Here is a 27,897-nt window from a genome sequence, read left to right on the forward strand (position 1 = left end):
TCACAGTACCTAACCCAACCTAACCTAACCATCACCGAAGTCAGAGAATTCGACATTGCCAAAATATCCACAAAAAGTTCTTATCCTACAAAACCTCACCCATCTGAACCTAACCATCACCGAAATCAAAGAAATGGACATTGATAAATAATCCACAAAACGTGCTTACCTCACAATACCTAACCCAACCTAACCTAACCATCACCGAAGTCAGAGAATTCGACATTGCCAAAATATCCACAAAAAGTTCTTATCCTACCAAACCTCACCCATCTGAACCTAACCATCACCGAAATCAAAGAATTAGGCTTGACAAAATATCCACAAAACGTGCTTACCTCACAATACCTAACCCAACCTAACCTAACCATCACCGAAGTCAGAGAAATCGATATTGCCAAAATATCCACCAAAAGTTCTTATCCTACCAAACCTCACCCATCTGAGCCTAACCATCAACGAAATTAAAGAATTAGACATTGCCAAAATATCTACAAAAAATGCTTACCTCACAGTACCTAACCCAACCTAACCTAACCATCACCGAAGTCAGAAAATCCAACATTGCCAAAATATCCAAAAAAAATTAATACCCCACCAAACCTAAGCATCTGAACCTAACCATCACCGAAATCGTATTAATGGACATTGCCAAAATATCCACAAAACGAGCTTTCCTCACTATACCTTATCCAACCAAACCTAACCATCACTGAAGTCAGAGAATTCGACATTGCCAAAATATCCACAAAAAGTTCTTATCCTACCAAACCTGACTTATCTGAACCTAACCATCACCGAAATCAAAGAATTGGACAATGATAAAATATCCACAAAACGGGCTTACCTCACAATACCTAACCCAACCTAACCTAACCATCACCGAAGTCAGAGAATTTGACATTGCCAAAATATCCACAAAAAGTTCTTATACTACAAAACCTCACCCATCTGAACCTAACCATCGCCGAAATCAAAGAATTGGACATTGCCAAAATATCCACAAAACGTGCTTACCTCTCAATACCTAACCCAACCTAACCTAACCATCACCGAAGTCAGAGAATTCGACATTGCCAAAATATCCACAAAAAGTTCTTATCCTACCAAACCTCACTTATCTGAACCTAACCATCACCGAAATCAAAGAATTAGACAATAATAAAATATCCACAAAACGTGCTTACCTCACAATACCTAACCCAACCTAACCTAACCATCACCGAAGTCAGAGAATTCGACATTGCCAAAATATCCACAAAAAGTTCTTATCCTACCAAACCTCACCCATCTGAACCTAACCATCACCGAAATCAAAGAATTGGACATTGCCAAAATATCCACAAAACGTACTTACCTCACAATACCTAACCCAACCTAACCTAACCATCACCAAAGTCAGAGAATCCAACATTGCCAAAATATCCAAAAAAAATTAATACCCCACCAAACCTAAGCATCTGAACCTAACCATCACCGAAATCGAATTAATGGACATTGCCAAAATATCCACAAAACGAGCTTTCCTCACTATACTTTATCCAACCTAACCTAACCATCACCGAAGTCAGAGAATTCGACATTGCCAAAATATCCACAAAAAGTTCTTATCCTACCAAACCTCACCAATCTGAGCCTAACCATCAACGAATTTAAAGAATTAGACATTGCTAAAATATCTACAAAACATGCTTACCTCACAGTACCTAACCCAACCTAACCTAACCATCACCGAAGTCAGAGAATTCGACAATGCCAAAATATCCACAAAAAGTTCTTATCCTACCAAAGCTCACCCATCTGAACCTAACCATCACCGAAATCAAAGAATTAGGCTTGACAAAATATCCACAAAACGTACTTACCTCACAATACTTAACCCAACCTAACCTAACCATCACCGAAGTCAGAGAATTCGACATTGCCAAAATATCCACAAAAAGTTCTTATCCTACAAAACCTCACCCATCTGAACCTAACCATCACCGAAATCAAAGAATTGGATATTGATAAATAATCCACAAAACGTGTTTACCTCACAATACCTAACCCAACCTAACCTTACCATCACCGAAGTCAGAGAATTCGACATTGCCAAAATATCCACAAAAAGTTCTTATCCTACCAAACCTCACCCATCTGAACCTAACCATCACCGAAATCAAAGAATTGGACATAGCGAAAATATCCACAAAACGTGCTTACCTCACAATACCTAACCTAACCTAAGCTAACCATCACCGAAGTCAGAGAATTTGACATTGCCAAAATATCCACAAAAAGTTCTTATACTACCAAACCTCACCCATATGAACCTAACCTTCACCGAAATCAAAGAATTCGACATTGCCAAATTATCCACAAAACGTGTTTACCTCACAATACCAAACCTAACCTAACCTAACCATCACCGAAGTCAGAGAATTCGACATTGCCAAAATATCCACAAAAAGTTCTTATCCTACAAAACCTCACCCATCTGAACCTAACCATCACCGAAATCAAAGAAATGGACATTGATAAAAAATCCACAAAACGTGCTTACCTCACAATACCTAACCCAACCTAACCTAACCATCACCGAAGTCAGAGAATTCGACATTGCCAAAATATCCACAAAAAGTTCTTATCCTACAAAACCTCACCCATCTGAACCTAACTATCACCGAAATCAAAGAATTGGATATTGATAAATAATCTACAAAACGTGTTTACCTCACAATACCTAACCCAACCTAACCTAACCATCACCGAAGTCAGAGAATTCGACATTGCCAAAATATCCACAAAAAGTTCTTGTCCTACCAAACCTCACCCATCTGAACCTAACCATCACCGAAATCAAAGAATTGGACATAGCGAAAATATTCACAAAACGTGCTTACCTCACAATACCTAACCCAACCTAACCTAACCATCACCGAAGTCAGAGAATTTGACATTGCCAAAATATCCACAAAAAGTTCTTATCCTACCAAACCTCACCCATATGAACCTAACCTTCACCGAAATCAAAGAATTCGACATTGCCAAAATATCCACAAAACGTGCTTACCTCACAATACAAAACCTAACCTAACCTAACCATCACCGAAGTCAGAGAATTCGACATTGCCAAAATATCCACAAAAAGTTCTTATCCTACAAAACCTCACCCATCTGAACCTAACCATCACCGAAATCAAAGAAATGGACATTGATAAAAAATCCACAAAACGTGCTTACCTCACAATACCTAACCCAACCTAACCTAACCATCACCGAAGTCAGAGAATTCGACATTGCCAAAATATCCACAAAAAGTTCTTATCCTACCAAACCTCACCCATCTGAACCTAACCATCACCGAAATCAAAGAATTAGGCTTGACAAAATATCCACAAAACGTGCTTACCTCACAATACCTAACCCAACCTAACCTAACCATCACCGAAGTCAGAGAATTCGACATTGCCAAAATATCCACAAAAAGTTCTTATCCTACCAAACCTCACTTATCTGAACCTAACCATCACCGAAATCAAAGAATTAGACAATGATAAAATATCCACAAAACGTGCTTACCTCACAATACCTAACCCAACCTAACCTTACCATCACCGAAGTCAGAGAATTCGACATTGCCAAAATATCCACAAAAAGTTCTTATCCTACCAAACCTCACCCATCTGAACCTAACCATCACTGAAATCAAAGAATTGGACATTGCCAAAATATTCACAAAACGTACTTACCTCACAATACCTAACCCAACCTAACCTAACCATCACCGAAGTCAATGAATCCAACATTGCCAAAATATCCAAAAAAAATTAATACCCCAACAAACCTAAGCATCTGAACCTAACCATCACCGAAATCGAATTAATGGACATTGCCAAAATATCCACAAAACGAGCTTTCTTCACTATACTTTATCCAACCTAACCTTACCATCACCGAAGTCAGTGAATTCGACATTGCCAAAATATCCACAAAAAATCTTATCCTACCAAACCTCACTTATCTGAACCTAACCATCACCGAAATCAAAGAATTAGACAATGATAAAATATCCACAAAACGTGCTTACTTCACAATACCTAACCCAAACTAACCTAACCATCACCGAAGTCAGAGAATTCGACAATGCCAAAATATCCACAAAAAGTTCTTATCCTAACAAACCTCACCCATCTGAACCTAACCATCACCGAAATCAAAGAATTGGATATTGATAAATAATCCACAAAACGTGTTTACCTCACAATACCTAACCCAACCTAACCTTACCATCACCGAAGTCAGAGAATTCGACATTGCCAAAATATCCACAAAAAGTTCTTATCCTACCAAACCTCACCCATCTGAACCTAACCATCACCGAAATCAAAGAATTGGACATAGCGAAAATATCCACAAAACGTGCTTACCTCACAATACCTAACCTAACCTAAGCTAACCATCACCGAAGTCAGAGAATTTGACATTGCCAAAATATCCACAAAAAGTTCTTATACTACCAAACCTCACCCATATGAACCTAACCTTCACCGAAATCAAAGAATTCGACATTGCCAAATTATCCACAAAACGTGTTTACCTCACAATACCAAACCTAACCTAACCTAACCATCACCGAAGTCAGAAAATTCAACATTGCCAAAATATCCACAAAAAGTTCATACCCCACCAAACCTCGCTCATCTGAACCTAACCATCACCGAAATCGAAGAAATGGACATTGCCAAAATATCCACAAAACGTGCTTTCCTCACAATACCTAACCCAACCTAACCTAACCATCACCGAAGTCAGAGAATTCGACATTGCCAAAATATCCACAAAAAGTTCTTATCCTACAAAACCTCACCCATCTGAACCTAACTATCACCGAAATCAAAGAATTGGATATTGATAAATAATCTACAAAACGTGTTTACCTCACAATACCTAACCCAACCTAACCTAACCATCACCGAAGTCAGAGAATTCGACATTGCCAAAATATCCACAAAAAGTTCTTGTCCTACCAAACCTCACCCATCTGAACCTAACCATCACCGAAATCAAAGAATTGGACATAGCGAAAATATTCACAAAACGTGCTTACCTCACAATACCTAACCCAACCTAACCTAACCATCACCGAAGTCAGAGAATTTGACATTGCCAAAATATCCACAAAAAGTTCTTATCCTACCAAACCTCACCCATATGAACCTAACCTTCACCGAAATCAAAGAATTCGACATTGCCAAAATATCCACAAAACGTGCTTACCTCACAATACAAAACCTAACCTAACCTAACCATCACCGAAGTCAGAGAATTCGACATTGCCAAAATATCCACAAAAAGTTCTTATCCTACAAAACCTCACCCATCTGAACCTAACCATCACCGAAATCAAAGAAATGGACATTGATAAAAAATCCACAAAACGTGCTTACCTCACAATACCTAACCCAACCTAACCTAACCATCACCGAAGTCAGAGAATTCGACATTGCCAAAATATCCACAAAAAGTTCTTATCCTACCAAACCTCACCCATCTGAACCTAACCATCACCGAAATCAAAGAATTAGGCTTGACAAAATATCCACAAAACGTGCTTACCTCACAATACCTAACCCAACCTAACCTAACCATCACCGAAGTCAGAGAATTCGACATTGCCAAAATATCCACAAAAAGTTCTTATCCTACCAAACCTCACTTATCTGAACCTAACCATCACCGAAATCAAAGAATTAGACAATGATAAAATATCCACAAAACGTGCTTACCTCACAATACCTAACCCAACCTAACCTAACCATCACCGAAGTCAGAGAATTCGACATTGCCAAAATATCCACAAAAAGTTCTTATCCTACCAAACCTCACCCATCTGAACCTAACCATCACCGAAATCAAAGAATTGGACATTGCCAAAATATCCACAAAACGTACTTACCTCACAATACCTAACCCAACCTAACCTAACCATCACCAAAGTCAGAGAATCCAACATTGCCAAAATATCCAAAAAAAATTAATACCCCACCAAACCTAAGCATCTGAACCTAACCATCACCGAAATCGAATTAATGGACATTGCCAAAATATCCACAAAACGAGCTTTCCTCACTATACTTTATTCAACCTAACCTAACCATCACCGAAGTCAGAGAATTCGACATTGCCAAAATATCCACAAAAAGTTCTTATCCTACCAAACCTCACCAATCTGAGCCTAACCATCAACGAATTTAAAGAATTAGACATTGCCAAAATATCTACAAAACATTCTTACCTCACAGTACCTAACCCAACCTAACCTAACCATCACCGAAGTCAGAGAATTCGACAATGCCAAAATATCCACAAAAAGTTCTTATCCTACCAAACCTCACCCATCTGAACCTAACCATCACCGAAATCAAAGAATTAGGCTTGACAAAATATCCACAAAACGTACTAACCTCACAATACTTAACCCAACCTAACCTAACCATCACCGAAGTCAGAGAATTCGACATTGCCAAAATATCCACAAAAAGTTCTTATCCTACAAAACCTCACCCATCTGAACCTAACCATCACCGAAATCAAAGAATTGGATATTGATAAATAATCCACAAAACGTGTTTACCTCACAATACCTAACCCAACCTAACCTTACCATCACCGAAGTCAGAGAATTTGACATTGCCAAAATATCCACAAAAAGTTCTTATACTACCAAACCTCACCCATATGAACCTAACCTTCACCGAAATCAAAGAATTCGACATTGCCAAATTATCCACAAAACGTGTTTACCTCACAATACCAAACCTAACCTAACCTAACCATCACCGAAGTCAGAAAATTCAACATTGCCAAAATATCCACAAAAAGTTCATACCCCACCAAACCTCGCTCATCTGAACCTAACCATCACCGAAATCGAAGAAATGGACATTGCCAAAATATCCACAAAACGTGCTTACCTCACAATACCTAACCCAACCTAACCTAACCATCACCGAAGTCAGAGAATTCGACATTGCCAAAATATCCACAAAAAGTTCTTATCCTACAAAACCTCACCCATCTGAACCTAACCATCACCGAAATCAAAGAAATGGACATTGATAAAAAATCCACAAAACGTGCTTAACTCACAATACCTAACTCAACCTAACCTAACCATCACCGAAGTCAGAGAATTCGACATTGCCAAAATATCCACAAAAAGTTCTTATCCTACCAAACCTCACCCATCTGAACCTAACCATCACCGAAATCAAAGAATTAGGCTTGACAAAATATCCACAAAACGTGCTTACCTCACAATACCTAACCCAACCTAACCTAACCATCACCGAAGTCAGAGAATTCGACATTGCCAAAATATCTACAAAAAGTTCTTATCCTACCAAACCTCACTTATCTGAACCTTACCATCACCGAAATCAAAGAATTAGACAATGATAAAATATCCACAAAACGTGCTTACCTCACAATACCTAACCCAACCTAACCTAACCATCACCGAAGTCAGAGAATTCGACATTGCCAAAATATCCACAAAAAGTTCTTATCCTACCAAACCTCACCCATCTGAACCTAACCATCACTGAAATCAAAGAATTAGGCTTGACAAAATATCCACAAAACGTGCTTACCTCACAATACCTAACCCAACCTAACCTAACCATCACCGAAGTCAGAGAATTCGACATTGCCAAAATATCTACAAAAAGTTCTTATCCTACCAAACCTCACTTATCTGAACCTTACCATCACCGAAATCAAAGAATTAGACAATGATAAAATATCCACAAAACGTGCTTACCTCACAATACCTAACCCAACCTAACCTAACCATCACCGAAGTCAGAGAATTCGACATTGCCAAAATATCCACAAAAAGTTCTTATCCTACCAAACCTCACCCATCTGAACCTAACCATCACTGAAATCAAAGAATTAGACATTGCCAAAATATCCACAAAACGTGCTTACCTCACAATACCTAACCCAACCTAACCTAACCATCACCGAAGTCAGAGAATTCGACATTGCCAAAATATCCACAAAAAGTTCTTATCCTACAAAACCTCACCCATCTGAACCTAACCATCACCGAAATCAAAGAAATGGACATTGATAAAAAATCCACAAAACGTGCTTAACTCACAATACCTAACTCAACCTAACCTAACCATCACCGAAGTCAGAGAATTCGACATTGCCAAAATATCCACAAAAAGTTCTTATCCTACCAAACCTCACCCATCTGAACCTAACCATCACCGAAATCAAAGAATTAGGCTTGACAAAATATCCACAAAACGTGCTTACCTCACAATACCTAACCCAACCTAACCTAACCATCACCGAAGTCAGAGAATTCGACATTGCCAAAATATCTACAAAAAGTTCTTATCCTACCAAACCTCACTTATCTGAACCTTACCATCACCGAAATCAAAGAATTAGACAATGATAAAATATCCACAAAACGTGCTTACCTCACAATACCTAACCCAACCTAACCTAACCATCACCGAAGTCAGAGAATTCGACATTGCCAAAATATCCACAAAAAGTTCTTATCCTACCAAACCTCACCCATCTGAACCTAACCATCACTGAAATCAAAGAATTAGACATTGCCAAAATATCCACAAAACGTACTTACCTCACAATACCTAACCCAACCTAACCTAACCATCACCGAAGTCAATGAATCCAACATTGCCAAAATATCCAAAAAAAATTAATACCCCAACAAACCTAAGCATCTGAACCTAACCATCACCGAAATCGAATAAATATACATTGCCAAGATATCCACAAAACGAGCTTTCTTCACTATACTTTATCCAACCTAACCTTACCATCACCGAAGTCAGTGAATTCGACATTGCCAAAATATCCACAAAAAGTTCTTATCCTACCAAACCTCACTTATCTGAACCTAACCATCACCGAAATCAAAGAATTAGACAATGATAAAATATCCACAAAACGTGCTTACTTCACAATACCTAACCCAACCTAACCTAACCATCACCGAAGTCAGAGAATTCGACAATGCCAAAATATCCACAAAAAGTTCTTATCCTAACAAACCTCACCCATCTGAACCTAACCATCACCGAAATCAAAGAATTAGGCTTAACAAAATATCCACAAAACGTGCTTACCTCACAATACCTAACCCAACCTAACCTAACCATCATCGAAGTCAGAGAATTCGACATTGCCAAAATATCCACAAAAAGTTCTTATCCTACAAAACCTCACCCATCTGAACCTAACTATCACCGAAATCAAAGAATTGGATATTGATAAATAATCCACAAAACGTGTTTACCTCACAATACCTAACCCAACCTAACCTAACCATCACCGAAGTCAGAGAATTCGACATTGCCAAAATATCCACAAAAAGTTCTTTTCCTACTAAACCTCACCCATCTGAACCTAACCATCACCGAAATCAAAGAATTGGACATAGCGAAAATATCCACAAAACGTGCTTACCTCACAATACCTAACCCAACCTAACCTAACCATCACCGAAGTCAGAGAATTTGACATTGCCAAAATATCCACAAAAAGATCTTATCCTACCAAACCTCACCCATATGAACCTAACCTTCACCGAAATCAAAGAATTCGACATTGCCAAAATATCCACAAAACGTGCTTACCTCACAATACAAAACCTAACCTAACCTAACCATCACCGAAGTCAGAGAATTCGACATTGCCAAAATTTCCACAACAAGTTCTTATCCTACAAAACCTCACCCATCTGAACCTAACCATCACCGAAATCAAAGAAATGGACATTGATAAATAATCCACAAAACGTGCTTACCTCACAATACCTAACCCAACCTAACCTAACCATCACCGAAGTCAGAGAATTCGACATTGCCAAAATATCCACAAAAAGTTCTTATCCTACCAAACCTCACCCATCTGAGCCTAACCATCAACGAAATTAAAGAATTAGACATTGCCAAAATATCTACAAAACATGTTTACCTCACAGTACCTAACCCAACCTAACCTAACCATCACCGAAGTCAGAGAATTCGACATTGCCAAAATATCCACAAAAAGTTCTTATCCTACCAAACCTCACTTATCTGAACCTAACCATCACCGAAATCAAAGAATTAGACAATGATAAAATATCCACAAAACGTGCTTACTTCACAATACCTAACCCAACCTAACCTTACCATCACCGAAGTCAGAGAATTCAACATTGCCAAAATATCCACAAAAAGTTCATACCCCACCAAACCTCACCCATCTGAACCTAACCATCACCGAAATCAAAGAAATAGACATTGCCAAAATATCCACAAAACGTGCTTACCTCACTATACCTTATCCAACCTTACCTTACCATCACCGAAGTCAGAGAATTCGACATTGCCAAAATATCCACAAAAAGTTCTTATCCTACCAAACCTCACCCATCTGAGCCTAACCATCAACGAAATTAAAGAATTAGACATTGCCAAAATATCTACAAAACATGTTTACCTCACAGTACCTAACCAAACCTAACCTAACCATCACCGAAGTCAGAGAATTCGACATTGCCAAAATATCCACAAAAAGTTCTTATCCTACAAAACCTCACCCATCTGAACCTAACCATCACCGAAATCAAAGAAATGGACATTGATAAATAATCCACAAAACGTGCTTACCTCACAATACCTAACCCAACCTAACCTAACCATCACCGAAGTCAGAGAATTCGACATTGCCAAAATATCCACAAAAAGTTCTTATCCTACCAAACCTCACCCATCTGAACCTAACCATCACCGAAATCAAAGAATTGGACATAGCGAAAATATCCACAAAACGTGCTTACCTCACAATGCCTAACCCAACCTAAGCTAACCATCACCGAAGTCAGAGAATTTGACATTGCCAAAATATCCACAAAAAGTTCTTATACTACAAAACCTCACCCATCTGAACCTAACCATCACCGAAATCAAAGAATTGGACATTACCAAAATATCCACAAAACGTGCTTTCCTCTCAATACCTAACCCAACCTAACCTAACCATCACCGAAGTCAGAGAATTCGACATTGCCAAAATATCCACAAAAAGTTCTTATCCTACCAAACCTCACTTATCTGAACCTAACCATCACCGAAATCAAAGAATTAGACAATAATAAAATATCCACAAAACGTGCTTACCTCACAATACCTAACCCAACATAACCTAACCATCACCGAAGTCAGAGAATTCGACATTGCCAAAATATCCACAAAAAGTTCTTATACTACAAAACCTCACCCATCTGAACCTAACCATCACCGAAATCAAAGAATTGGACATTGCCAAAATATCCACAAAACGTGCTTACCTCTCAATACCTAACCCAACCTAACCTAACCATCACCGAAGTCAGAGAATTCGACATTGCCAAAATATCCACAAAAAGTTCTTATCCTACCAAACCTCACTTATCTGAACCTAACCATCACCGAAATCAAAGAATTAGACAATAATAAAATATCCACAAAACGTGCTTACCTCACAATACCTAACCCAACCTAACCTAACCATCACCGAAGTCAGAGAATTCGACATTGCCAAAATATCCACAAAAAGTTCTTATCCTACCAAACCTCACCCATCTGAGCCTAACCATCAACGAAATTAAAGAATTAGACATTGCCAAAATATCTACAAAACATGTTTACCTCACAGTACCTAACCCAACCTAACCTAACCATCACCGAAGTCAGAGAATTCGACATTGCCAAAATATCCACAAAAAGTTCTTATCCTACAAAACCTCACCCATCTGAACCTAACCATCACCGAAATCAAAGAAATGGACATTGATAAATAATCCACAAAACGTGCTTACCTCACAATACCTAACCCAACCTAACCTAACCATCACCGAAGTCAGAGAATTCGACATTGCCAAAATATCCACAAAAAGTTCTTATCCTACCAAACCTCACCCATCTGAACCTAACCATCACCGAAATCAAAGAATTGGACATAGCGAAAATATCCACAAAACGTGCTTACCTCACAATGCCTAACCCAACCTAAGCTAACCATCACCGAAGTCAGAGAATTTGACATTGCCAAAATATCCACAAAAAGTTCTTATCCTACCAAACCTCACCCATCTGAGCCTAACCATCAACGAAATTAAAGAATTAGACATTGCCAAAATATCTACAAAACATGCTTACCTCACAGTACCTAACCCAACCTAACCTAACCATCACCGAAGTCAGAGAATTCGACAATGCCAAAATATCCACAAAAAGTTCTTATCCTACCAAACCTCACCCATCTGAACCTAACCATCACCGAAATTAAAGAATTAGGCTTGCCAAAATATCCACAAAACGTGCTTACCTCACAATACCTAACCCAACCTAACCTAACCATCACCGAAGTCAGAGAATTCGACATTGCCAAAATATCCACAAAAAGTTCTTATCCTACCAAACCTCACTTATCTGAACCTAACCATCACCGAAATCAAAGAATTAGACAATGATTAAATATCCACAAAACGTGCTTACTTCACAATACCTAACCCAACCTAACCTAACCATCACCGAAGTCAGAGAATTCGACATTGCCAAAATATCCACAAAAAGTTCTTATCCTACCAAACCTCACCCATCTGAACCTAACCATCACCGAAATCAAAGAATTGGACATTGCGAAAATATCCACAAAACGTGCTTACCTCACAATACCTAACCTAACCTAACCTAACCATCACCGAAGTCAGAGAATTCAACATTGCCAAAATATCCACAAAAAGTTCATACCCCACCAAACCTCACCCATCTGAACCTAACCATCACCGAAATCGAAGAAATAGACATTGCCAAAATATCCACAAAACGTGCTTACCTCACTATACCTTATCCAACCTAACCTAACCATCACCGAAGTCAGAGAATTCGACATTGCCAAAATATCCACAAAAAGTTCTTATCCTACCAAACCTCACCCATCTGAGCCTAACCATCAACGAAATTAAAGAATTAGACATTGCCAAAATATCTACAAAACATGTTTACCTCACAGTACCTAACCCAACCTAACCTAACCATCACCGAAGTCAGAGAATTCGACATTGCCAAAATATCCACAAAAAGTTCTTATCCTACAAAACCTCACCCATCTGAACCTAACCATCACCGAAATCAAAGAAATGGACATTAATAAATAATCCACAAAACGTGCTTACCTCACAATACCTAACCCAACCTAACCTAACCATCACCGAAGTCAGAGAATTCGACATTGCCAAAATATCCACAAAAAGTTCTTATCCTACCAAACCTCACCCATCTGAACCTAACCATCACCGAAATCAAAGAATTAGGCTTGACAAAATATCCACAAAACGTGCTTACCTCACAATACCTAACCCAACCTAACCTAACCATCACCGAAGTCAGAGAAATCGATATTGCCAAAATATCCACAAAAAGTTCTTATCCTACCAAACCTCACCCATCTGAGCCTAACCATCAACGAAATTAAAGAATTAGACATTGCCAAAATATCTACAAAACATGCTTACCTCACAGTACCTAACCCAACCTAACCTAACCATCACCGAAGTCAGAAAATCCAACATTGCCAAAATATCCAAAAAAAATTAATACCCCACCAAACCTAAGCATCTGAACCTAACCATCACCGAAATCGAATTAATGGACATTGCCAAAATATCCACAAAACGAGCTTTCCTCACTATACCTTATCCAACCCAACCTAACCATCACTGAAGTCAGAGAATTCGACATTGCCAAAATATCCACAAAAAGTTCTTATCCTACCAAACCTCACCCATCTGAACCTAACCATCACCGAAATCAAAGAAATGGACATTGATAAATAATCCACAAAACGTGCTTACCTCACAATACCTAACCCAACCTAACCTAACCATCACCGAAGTCAGAGAATTCAACATTGCCAAAATATCCACAAAAAGTTCATACCCCACCAAACCTCACCCATCTGAACCTAACCATCACCGAAATCGAAGAAATAGACATTGCCAAAATATCCACAAAACGTGCTTACCTCACTATACCTTATCCAACCTAACCTAACCATCACCGAAGTCAGAGAATTCGACATTGCCAAAATATCCACAAAAAGTTCTTATCCTACCAAACCTCACCCATCTGAGCCTAACCATCAACGAAATTAAAGAATTAGACATTGCCAAAATATCTACAAAACATGTTTACCTCACAGTACCTAACCCAACCTAACCTAACCATCACCGAAGTCAGAGAATTCGACATTGCCAAAATATCCACAAAAAGTTCTTATCCTACAAAACCTCACCCATCTGAACCTAACCATCACCGAAATCAAAGAAATGGACATTGATAAATAATCCACAAAACGTGCTTACCTCACAATACCTAACCCAACCTAACCTAACCATCACCGAAGTCAGAGAATTCGACATTGCCAAAATATCCACAAAAAGTTCTTATCCTACCAAACCTCACCCATCTGAACCTAACCATCACCGAAATCAAAGAATTAGGCTTGACAAAATATCCACAAAACGTGCTTACCTCACAATACCTAACCCAACCTAACCTAACCATCACCGAAGTCAGAGAAATCGATATTGCCAAAATATCCACAAAAAGTTCTTATCCTACCAAACCTCACCCATCTGAGCCTAACCATCAACGAAATTAAAGAATTAGACATTGCCAAAATATCTACAAAACATGCTTACCTCACAGTACCTAACCCAACCTAACCTAACCATCACCGAAGTCAGAAAATCCAACATTGCCAAAATATCCAAAAAAAATTAATACCCCACCAAACCTAAGCATCTGAACCTAACCATCACCGAAATCGAATTAATGGACATTGCCAAGATATCCACAAAACGAGCTTTCCTCACTATACCTTAGCCAACCCAACCTAACCATCACTGAAGTCAGAGAATTCGACATTGCCAAAATATCCACAAAAAGTTCTTATCCTACCAAACCTCACTTATCTGAACCTAACCATCACCGAAATCAAAGAATTGGACAATGATAAAATATCCACAAAACGGGCTTCCCTCACAATACCTAACCCAACCTAACCTAACCATCACCGAAGTCAGAGAATTTGACATTGCCAAAATATCCACAAAAAGTTCTTATACTACAAAACCTCACCCATCTGAACCTAACCATCACCGAAATCAAAGAATTGGACATTGCCAAAATATCCACAAAACGTGCTTACCTCACTATACCTTATCCAACCTAACCTAACCATCACCGAAGTCAGAGAATTCGACATTGCCAAAATATCCACAAAAAGTTCTTATCCTACAAAACCTCACCCATCTGAACCTAACCATCACCGAAATCAAAGAATTGGACATTGATAAATAATCCACAAAACGTGCTTACCTCACAATACCTAACCCAACCTAACCTAACTATCACCGAAGTCAGAGAATTCGACATTGCCAAAATATCCACAAAAAGTTCTTATCCTACCAAACCTCACCCATCTGAACCTAACCATCACCGAAATCAAAGAATTAGACATTGCCAAAATATCCACAAAACGTGCTTACCTCACCATATTTAACCCAACCTAACCTTATCATCACCGAAGTCAAAGAATTCGACATTGCCAAAATATCCACAAAAAGTTCTTATCCTACCAAACCTCTCCCATCTGAACCTAACCATCACTGAAATCAAAGAATTCGACATTGCCAAAATATCCACAAAACGTGATTCCCTCACCATACCTAACCCAACCTAACCTTACCATCACCGAAGTCAGAGAATTTGACATTGCCAAAATATCCACAAAAAGTTCTTATCCTACCAAACCTCACCCATCTGAGCCTAACCATCAACGAAATTAAAGAATTAGACATTGCCAAAATATCTACAAAACATGCTTACCTCACAGTACCTAACCCAACCTAACCTAACCATCACCGAAGTCAGAGAATTCGACAATGCCAAAATATCCACAAAAAGTTCTTATCCTACCAAACCTCACCCATCTGAACCTAACCATCACCGAAATTAAAGAATTAGGCTTGCCAAAATATCCACAAAACGTGCTTACCTCACAATACCTAACCCAACCTAACCTAACCATCACCGAAGTCAGAGAATTCGACATTGCCAAAATATCCACAAAAAGTTCTTATCCTACCAAACCTCACTTATCTGAACCTAACCATCACCGAAATCAAAGAATTAGACAATGATTAAATATCCACAAAACGTGCTTACTTCACAATACCTAACCCAACCTAACCTAACCATCACCGAAGTCAGAGAATTCGACATTGCCAAAATATCCACAAAAAGTTCTTATCCTACCAAACCTCACCCATCTGAACCTAACCATCACCGAAATCAAAGAATTGGACATTGCGAAAATATCCACAAAACGTGCTTACCTCACAATACCTAACCTAACCTAACCTAACCATCACCGAAGTCAGAGAATTCAACATTGCCAAAATATCCACAAAAAGTTCATACCCCACCAAACCTCACCCATCTGAACCTAACCATCACCGAAATCGAAGAAATAGACATTGCCAAAATATCCACAAAACGTGCTTACCTCACTATACCTTATCCAACCTAACCTAACCATCACCGAAGTCAGAGAATTCGACATTGCCAAAATATCCACAAAAAGTTCTTATCCTACCAAACCTCACCCATCTGAGCCTAACCATCAACGAAATTAAAGAATTAGACATTGCCAAAATATCTACAAAACATGTTTACCTCACAGTACCTAACCCAACCTAACCTAACCATCACCGAAGTCAGAGAATTCGACATTGCCAAAATATCCACAAAAAGTTCTTATCCTACAAAACCTCACCCATCTGAACCTAACCATCACCGAAATCAAAGAAATGGACATTAATAAATAATCCACAAAACGTGCTTACCTCACAATACCTAACCCAACCTAACCTAACCATCACCGAAGTCAGAGAATTCGACATTGCCAAAATATCCACAAAAAGTTCTTATCCTACCAAACCTCACCCATCTGAACCTAACCATCACCGAAATCAAAGAATTAGGCTTGACAAAATATCCACAAAACGTGCTTACCTCACAATACCTAACCCAACCTAACCTAACCATCACCGAAGTCAGAGAAATCGATATTGCCAAAATATCCACAAAAAGTTCTTATCCTACCAAACCTCACCCATCTGAGCCTAACCATCAACGAAATTAAAGAATTAGACATTGCCAAAATATCTACAAAACATGCTTACCTCACAGTACCTAACCCAACCTAACCTAACCATCACCGAAGTCAGAGAATTCGACATTGCCAAAATATCCACAAAAAGTTCTTATCCTACAAAACCTCACCCATCTGAACCTAACCATCACCGAAATCAAAGAAATGGACATTAATAAATAATCCACAAAACGTGCTTACCTCACAATACCTAACCCAACCTAACCTAACCATCACCGAAGTCAGAGAATTCGACATTGCCAAAATATCCACAAAAAGTTCTTATCCTACCAAACCTCACCCATCTGAACCTAACCATCACCGAAATCAAAGAATTAGGCTTGACAAAATATCCACAAAACGAGCTTTCCTCACTATACCTTATCCAACCCAACCTAACCATCACTGAAGTCAGAGAATTCGACATTGCCAAAATATCCACAAAAAGTTCTTATCCTACCAAACCTCACCCATCTGAACCTAACCATCACCGAAATCAAAGAAATGGACATTGATAAATAATCCACAAAACGTGCTTACCTCACAATACCTAACCCAACCTAACCTAACCATCACCGAAGTCAGAGAATTCAACATTGCCAAAATATCCACAAAAAGTTCATACCCCACCAAACCTCACCCATCTGAACCTAACCATCACCGAAATCGAAGAAATAGACATTGCCAAAATATCCACAAAACGTGCTTACCTCACTATACCTTATCCAACCTAACCTAACCATCACCGAAGTCAGAGAATTCGACATTGCCAAAATATCCACAAAAAGTTCTTATCCTACCAAACCTCACCCATCTGAGCCTAACCATCAACGAAATTAAAGAATTAGACATTGCCAAAATATCTACAAAACATGTTTACCTCACAGTACCTAACCCAACCTAACCTAACCATCACCGAAGTCAGAGAATTCGACATTGCCAAAATATCCACAAAAAGTTCTTATCCTACAAAACCTCACCCATCTGAACCTAACCATCACCGAAATCAAAGAAATGGACATTGATAAATAATCCACAAAACATGCTTACCTCACAATACCTAACCCAACCTAACCTAACCATCACCGAAGTCAGAGAATTCGACATTGCCAAAATATCCACAAAAAGTTCTTATCCTACCAAACCTCACCCATCTGAACCTAACCATCACCGAAATCAAAGAATTAGGCTTGACAAAATATCCACAAAACGTGCTTACCTCACAATACCTAACCCAACCTAACCTAACCATCACCGAAGTCAGAGAAATCGATATTGCCAAAATATCCACAAAAAGTTCTTATCCTACCAAACCTCACCCATCTGAGCCTAACCATCAACGAAATTAAAGAATTAGACATTGCCAAAATATCTAAAAAACATGCTTACCTCACAGTACCTAACCCAACCTAACCTAACCATCACCGAAGTCAGAAAATCCAACATTGCCAAAATATCCAAAAAAAATTAATACCCCACCAAACCTAAGCATCTGAACCTAACCATCACCGAAATCGAATTAATGGACATTGCCAAAATATCCACAAAACGAGCTTTCCTCACTATACCTTATCCAACCCAACCTAACCATCACTGAAGTCAGAGAATTCGACATTGCCAAAATATCCACAAAAAGTTCTTATCCTACCAAACCTCACTTATCTGAACCTAACCATCACCGAAATCAAAGAATTGGACAATGATAAAATATCCACAAAACGGGCTTACCTCACAATACCTAACCCAACCTAACCTAACCATCACCGAAGTCAGAGAATTTGACATTGCCAAAATATCCACAAAAAGTTCTTATACTACAAAACCTCACCCATCTGAACCTAACCATCACCGAAATCAAAGAATTGGACATTGCCAAAATATCCACAAAACGTGCTTACCTCACTATACCTTATCCAACCTAACCTAACCATCACCGAAGTCAGATAATTCGACATTGCCAAAATATCCACAAAAAGTTCTTATCCTACAAAACCTCACCCATCTGAACCTAACCATCACCGAAATTAAAGAATTGGACATTGATAAATAATCCACAAAACGTGCTTACCTCAGAATACCTAACCCAACCTAACCTAACTATCACCGAAGTCAGAGAATTCGACATTGCCAAAATATCCACAAAAAGTTCTTATCCTACCAAACCTCACCCATCTGAACCTAACCATCACCGAAATCAAAGAATTAGACATTGCCAAAATATCCACAAAAAGTTCTTATCCTACCAAACCTCTCCCATCTGAACCTAACCATCACTGAAATCAAAGAATTCGACATTGCCAAAATATCCACAAAACGTGATTCCCTCACCATACCTAACCCAACCTAACCTTACCATCACCGAAGTCAGAGAATTCGACATTGCCAAAATATCCACAAAAAGTTCTTATCCTACCAAACCTCACCCATCTGAACCTAACCATCACCGAAATTAAAGAATTAGGCTTGCCAAAATATCCACAAAACGTGCTTACTTCACAATACCTAACCCAACCTAACCTAACCATCACCGAAGTCAGAGAATTCGACATTGCCAAAATATCCACTAAAAGTACTTATCCTACCAAACCTCACTTATCTGAACCTAACCATCACCGAAATCAAAGAATTAGACAATGATTAAATATCCACAAAACGTGCTTACTTTACAATACCTAACCCAACCTAACCTAACCATCACCGAAGTCAGAGAATTCGACATTGCCAAAATATCCACAAAAAGTTCTTAACCTACCAAACCTCACCCATCTGAACCTAACTATCTCAATACCTCACAATACCTAACCTAACCTAACCTAACCATCACCGAAGTCAGAGAATTCAACATTGCCAAAATATCCACAAAAAGTTCATACCCCACCAAACCTCACCCATCTGAACCTAACCATCACCGAAATCGAAGAAATAGACATTGCCAAAATATCCACAAAACGTGCTTACCTCACTATACCTTATCCAACCTAACCTAACCATCACCGAAGTCAGAGAATTCGACATTGCCAAAATATCCACAAAAAGTTCTTATCCTACCAAACCTCACCCATCTGAGCCTAACCATCAACGAAATTAAAGAATTAGACATTGCCAAAATATCTACAAAACATGTTTACCTCACAGTACCTAACCCAACCTAACCTAACCATCACCGAAGTCAGAGAATTCGACATTGCCAAAATATCCACAAAAAGTTCTTATCCTACAAAACCTCACCCATCTGAACCTAACCATCACCGAAATCAAAGAAATGGACATTGATAAATAATCCACAAAACGTGCTTACCTCACAATACCTAACCCAACCTAACCTAACCATCACCGAAGTCAGAGAATTCGACATTGCCAAAATATCCACAAAAAGTTCTTATCCTACCAAATTTCACCCATCTGAACCTAACCATCACCGAAATCAAAGAATTAGACATTGCCAAAATATCCACAAAACGTGCTTACCTCACCATATTTAACCCAACCTAACCTTATCATCACCGAAGTCAAAGAATTCGACATTGCCAAAATATCCACAAAAAGTTCTTATCCTACCAAACCTCTCCCATCTGAACCTAACCATCACCGAAATCAAAGAATTAGACATTGCCAAAATATCCACAAAACGTGCTTACCTCACCATATTTAACCCAACCTAACCTTATCATCACCGAAGTCAAAGAATTCGACATTGCCAAAATATCCACAAAAAGTTCTTATCCTACCAAACCTCTCCCATCTGAACCTAACCATCACCGAAATCAAAGAATTAGGCTTGACAAAATATCCACAAAACGTGCTTACCTCACAATACCTAACCCAACCTAACCTAACCATCACCGAAGTCAGAGAAATCGATATTGCCAAAATATCCACAAAAAGTTCTTATCCTACCAAACCTCACCCATCTGAGCCTAACCATCAACGAAATTAAAGAATTAGACATTGCCAAAATATCTACAAAACATGCTTACCTCACAGTACCTAACCCAACCTAACCTAACCATCACCGAAGTCAGAAAATCCAACATTGCCAAAATATCCAAAAAAAATTAATACCCCACCAAACCTAAGCATCTGAACCTAACCATCACCGAAATCGAATTAATGGACATTGCCAAGATATCCACAAAACGAGCTTTCCTCACTATACCTTAGCCAACCCAACCTAACCATCACTGAAGTCAGAGAATTCGACATTGCCAAAATATCCACAAAAAGTTCTTATCCTACCAAACCTCACTTATCTGAACCTAACCATCACCGAAATCAAAGAATTGGACAATGATAAAATATCCACAAAACGGGCTTACCTCACAATACCTAACCCAACCTAACCTAACCATCACCGAAGTCAGAGAATTTGACATTGCCAAAATATCCACAAAAAGTTCTTATACTACAAAACCTCACCCATCTGAACCTAACCATCACCGAAATCAAAGAATTGGACATTGCCAAAATATCCACAAAACGTGCTTACCTCACTATACCTTATCCAACCTAACCTAACCATCACCGAAGTCAGAGAATTCGACATTGCCAAAATATCCACAAAAAGTTCTTATCCTACAAAACCTCACCCATCTGAACCTAACCATCACCGAAATCAAAGAATTGGACATTGATAAATAATCCACAAAACGTGCTTACCTCACAATACCTAACCCAACCTAACCTAACTATCACCGAAGTCAGAGAATTCGACATTGCCAAAATATCCACAAAAAGTTCTTATCCTACCAAACCTCACCCATCTGAACCTAACCATCACCGAAATCAAAGAATTAGACATTGCCAAAATATCCACAAAACGTGCTTACCTCACCATATTTAACCCAACCTAACCTTATCATCACCGAAGTCAAAGAATTCGACATTGCCAAAATATCCACAAAAAGTTCTTATCCTACCAAACCTCTCCCATCTGAACCTAACCATCACTGAAATCAAAGAATTCGACATTGCCAAAATATCCACAAAACGTGATTCCCTCACCATACCTAACCCAACCTAACCTTACCATCACCGAAGTCAGAGAATTTGACATTGCCAAAATATCCACAAAAAGTTCTTATCCTACCAAACCTCACCCATCTGAGCCTAACCATCAACGAAATTAAAGAATTAGGCTTGCCAAAATATCTACAAAACATGCTTACCTCACAGTACCTAACCCAACCTAACCTAACCATCACCGAAGTCAGAGAATTCGACAATGCCAAAATATCCACAAAAAGTTCTTATCCTACCAAACCTCACCCATCTGAACCTAACCATCACCGAAATTAAAGAATTAGGCTTGCCAAAATATCCACAAAACGTGCTTACCTCACAATACCTAACCCAACCTAACCTAACCATCACCGAAGTCAGAGAATTCGACATTGCCAAAATATCCACAAAAAGTTCTTATCCTACCAAACCTCACTTATCTGAACCTAACCATCACCGAAATCAAAGAATTAGACAATGATTAAATATCCACAAAACGTGCTTACTTCACAATACCTAACCCAACCTAACCTAACCATCACCGAAGTCAGAGAATTCGACATTGCCAAAATATCCACAAAAAGTTCTTATCCTACCAAACCTCACCCATCTGAACCTAACCATCACCGAAATCAAAGAATTGGACATTGCGAAAATATCCACAAAACGTGCTTACCTCACAATACCTAACCTAACCTAACCTAACCATCACCGAAGTCAGAGAATTCAACATTGCCAAAATATCCACAAAAAGTTCATACCCCACCAAACCTCACCCATCTGAACCTAACCATCACCGAAATCGAAGAAATAGACATTGCCAAAATATCCACAAAACGTGCTTACCTCACTATACCTTATCCAACCTAACCTAACCATCACCGAAGTCAGAGAATTCGACATTGCCAAAATATCCACAAAAAGTTCTTATCCTACCAAACCTCACCCATCTGAGCCTAACCATCAACGAAATTAAAGAATTAGACATTGATAAATAATCCACAAAACGTGCTTACCTCACAATACCTAACCCAACCTAACCTAACCATCACCGAAGTCAGAGAATTCGACATTGCCAAAATATCCACAAAAAGTTCTTATCCTACCAAACCTCACCCATCTGAACCTAACCATCAACGAAATCAAAGAATTAGGCTTGACAAAATATCCACAAAACGTGCTTACCTCACAATACCTAATCCAACCTAACCTAACCATCACCGAAGTCAGAGAAATCGATATTGCCAAAATATCCACAAAAAGTTCTTATCCTACCAAACCTCACCCATCTGAGCCTAACCATCAACGAAATTAAAGAATAAGACATTGCCAAAATATCTACAAAACATGCTTACCTCACAGTACCTAACCCAACCTAACCTAACCATCACCGAAGTCAGAAAATCCAACATTGCCAAAATATCCAAAAAAAATTAATACCCCACCAAACCTAAGCATCTGAACCTAACCATCACCGAAATCGAATTAATGGACATTGCCAAAATATCCACAAAACGAGCTTTCCTCACTATACCTTATCCAACCCAACCTAACCATCACTGAAGTCAGAGAATTCGACATTGCCAAAATATCCACAAAAAGTTCTTATCCTACCAAACCTCACTTATCTGAACCTAACCATCACCGAAATCAAAGAATTGGACATAGCGAAAATATTCACAAAACGTGCTTACCTCACAATACCTAACCCAACCTAACCTAACCATCACCGAAGTCAGAGAATTTGACATTGCCAAAATATCCACAAAAAGTTCTTATCCTACCAAACCTCACCCATATGAACCTAACCTTCACCGAAATCAAAGAATTCGACATTGCCAAAATATCCACAAAACGTGTTTACCTCACAATACAAAACCTAACCTAACCTAACCATCACCGAAGTCAGAGAATTCGACATTGCCAAAATATCCACAAAAAGTTCTTGTCCTACCAAACCTCACCCATCTGAACCTAACCATCACCGAAATCAAAGAATTAGACATAGCGAAAATATCCACAAAACGTGCTTACCTCACAATACCTAACCCAACCTAACCTAACCATCACCGAAGTCAGAGAATTTGACATTGCCAAAATATCCACAAAAAGTTCTTATCCTACCAAACCTCACCCATATGAACCTAACCTTCACCGAAATCAAAGAATTCGACATTGCCAAAATATCCACAAAACGTGCTTACCTCACAATACAAAACCTAACCTAACCTAACCATCACCGAAGTCAGAGAATTCGACATTGCCAAAATTTCCACAACAAGTTCTTATCCTACAAAACCTCACCCATCTGAACCTAACTATCACCGAAATCAAAGAAATGGACATTGATAAATAATCCACAAAACGTGCTTACCTCACAATACCTAACCCAACCTAACCTAACCATCACCGAAGTCAGAGAATTCGACATTGCCAAAATATCCACAAAAAGTTCTTATCCTACCAAACCTCACCCATCTGAACCTAACCATCACCGAAATCAAAGAATTAGGCTTGACAAAATATCCACAAAACGTGCTTACCTCACAATACCTAACCCAACCTAACCTAACCATCACCGAAGTCAAAAAAATCGATATTGCCAAAATATCCACAAAAAGTTCTTATCCTACCAAACCTCACCCATCTGAGCCTAACCATCAACGAAATTAAAGAATTAGACATTGCCAAAATATCTACAAAACATGCTTACCTCACAGTACCTAACCCAACCTAACCTAACCATCACCGAAGTCAGAGAATTCGACAATGCCAAAATATCCACAAAAAGTTCTTATCCTACCAAACCTCACCCATCTGAACCTAACCATCACCGAAATTAAAGAATTAGGCTTGCCAAAATATCCACAAAACGTGCTTACCTCACAATACTTAACCCAACCTAACCTTACCATCACCGAAGTCAGAGAATTCGACATTGCCAAAATATCCACAAAAAGTTCTTATCCTACCAAACCTCACTTATCTGAACCTAACCATCACCGAAATCAAAGAATAAGACAATGATAAAATATCCACAAAACGTGCTTACTTCACAATACCTAACCCAACCTAACCTAACCATCACCAAAGTCAGAGAATCCAACATTGCCAAAATATCCAAAAAAAATTAATACCCCACCAAACCTAAGCATCTGAACCTAACCATCACCGAAATCGAATTAATGGACATTGCCAAAATATCCACAAAACGAGCTTTCCTCACTATATTTTATCCAAACTAACCTAACCATCACCGAAGTCAGAGAATTCGACATTGCCAAAATATCCAAAAAAACTTCTTATCCTACCAAACCTCACCCATCTGAGCCTAACCATCAACGAAATTAAAGAATTCGACATTGCCAAAATATCTACAAAACATGTTTACCTCACAGTACCTAACCCAACCTAACCTAACCATCACCGAAGTCAGAGAATTCGACAATGCCAAAATATCCACAAAAAGTTCTTATCCTACCAAACCTCACCCATCTGAACCTAACCATCACCGAAATTCAAGAATTAGGCTTGCCAAAATATCCACAAAACGTGCTTACCTCACAATACTTAACCCAACCTAACCAGACCATCACCGAAGTCAGAGAATTCGACATTGCCAAAATATCCACAAAAAGTTCTTATCCTACCAAACCTCACTTATCTGAACCTAACCATCACCGAAATCAAAGAATTAGGCTTGACAAAATATCCACAAAACGTGCTTACTTCACAATACCTAACCCAACCTAACCTTACCATCACCGAAGTCAGAGAATTCAACATTGCCAAAATATCCACAAAAAGTTCATACCCCACCAAACCTCACCCATCTGAACCTAACCATCACCGAAATCAAAGAAATAGACATTGCCAAAATATCCACAAAACGTGCTTACCTCACTATACCTTATCCAACCTTACCTTACCATCACCGAAGTCAGAGAATTCGACATTGCCAAAATATCCACAAAAAGTTCTTATCCTACCAAACCTCACCCATCTGAGCCTAACCATCAACGAAATTAAAGAATTAGACATTGCCAAAATATCTACAAAACATGTTTACCTCACAGTACCTAACCAAACCTAACCTAACCATCACCGAAGTCAGAGAATTCGACATTGCCAAAATATCCACAAAAAGTTCTTATCCTACAAAACCTCACCCATCTGAACCTAACCATCACCGAAATCAAAGAAATGGACATTGATAAATAATCCACAAAACGTGCTTACCTCACAATACCTAACCCAACCTAACCTAACCATCACCGAAGTCAGAGAATTCGACATTGCCAAAATATCCACAAAAAGTTCTTATCCTACCAAACCTCACCCATCTGAACCTAACCATCACCGAAATCAAAGAATTGGACATAGCGAAAATATCCACAAAACGTGCTTACCTCACAATGCCTAACCCAACCTAAGCTAACCATCACCGAAGTCAGAGAATTTGACATTGCCAAAATATCCACAAAAAGTTCTTATACTACAAAACCTCACCCATCTGAACCTAACCATCACCGAAATCAAAGAATTGGACATTGCCAAAATATCCACAAAACGTGCTTACCTCTCAATACCTAACCCAACCTAACCTAACCATCACCGAAGTTAGAGAATTCGACATTGCCAAAATATCCACAAAAAGTTCTTATCCTACCAAACCTCACTTATCTGAACCTAACCATCACCGAAATCAAAGAATTAGACAATAATAAAATATCCACAAAACGTGCTTACCTCACAATACCTAACCCAACCTAACCTAACCATCACCGAAGTCAGAGAATTCGACATTGCCAAAATATCCACAAAAAGTTCTTATACTACAAAACCTCACCCATCTGAACCTAACCATCACCGAAATCAAAGAATTGGACATTGCCAAAATATCCACAAAACGTGCTTACCTCTCAATACCTAACCCAACCTAACCTAACCATCACCGAAGTCAGAGAATTCGACATTGCCAAAATATCCACAAAAAGTTCTTATCCTACCAAACCTCACTTATCTGAACCTAACCATCACCGAAATCAAAGAATTAGACAATAATAAAATATCCACAAAACGTGCTTACCTCACAATACCTAACCCAACCTAACCTAACCATCACCGAAGTCAGAGAATTCGACATTGCCAAAATATCCACAAAAAGTTCTTATCCTACCAAACCTCACCCATCTGAACCTAACCATCACCGAAATCAAAGAATTGGACATTGCCAAAATATCCACAAAACGTACTTACCTCACAATACCTAACCCAACCTAACCTAACCATCACCAAAGTCAGAGAATCCAACATTGCCAAAATATCCAAAAAAAATTAATACCCCACCAAACCTAAGCATCTGAACCTAACCATCACCGAAATCGAATTAATGGACATTGCCAAAATATCCACAAAACGAACTTTCCTCACTATACTTTATTCAACCTAACCTAACCATCACCGAAGTCAGAGAATTCGACATTGCCAAAATATCCACAAAAAGTTCTTATCCTACCAAACCTCACCAATCTGAGCCTAACCATCAACGAATTTAAAGAATTAGACATTGCCAAAATATCTACAAAACATTCTTACCTCACAGTACCTAAC

The 27,897-nt window shown here is 38.7% G+C and overlaps 1 protein-coding gene across 1 annotated transcript in view; it reads right to left on the reverse strand.

The window, feature by feature from the left end:
* Positions 1 to 27,897, reverse strand: part of LOC143912425 (uncharacterized) — a 539,484-nt gene that overhangs the window by 172,728 nt on the left and 338,859 nt on the right. The window lies entirely within an intron of this gene.

Source organism: Arctopsyche grandis, chromosome 5 (genome assembly GCF_051622035.1).
Source record: "Arctopsyche grandis isolate Sample6627 chromosome 5, ASM5162203v2, whole genome shotgun sequence".
NCBI lineage: Eukaryota > Metazoa > Arthropoda > Insecta > Trichoptera > Hydropsychidae > Arctopsyche > Arctopsyche grandis.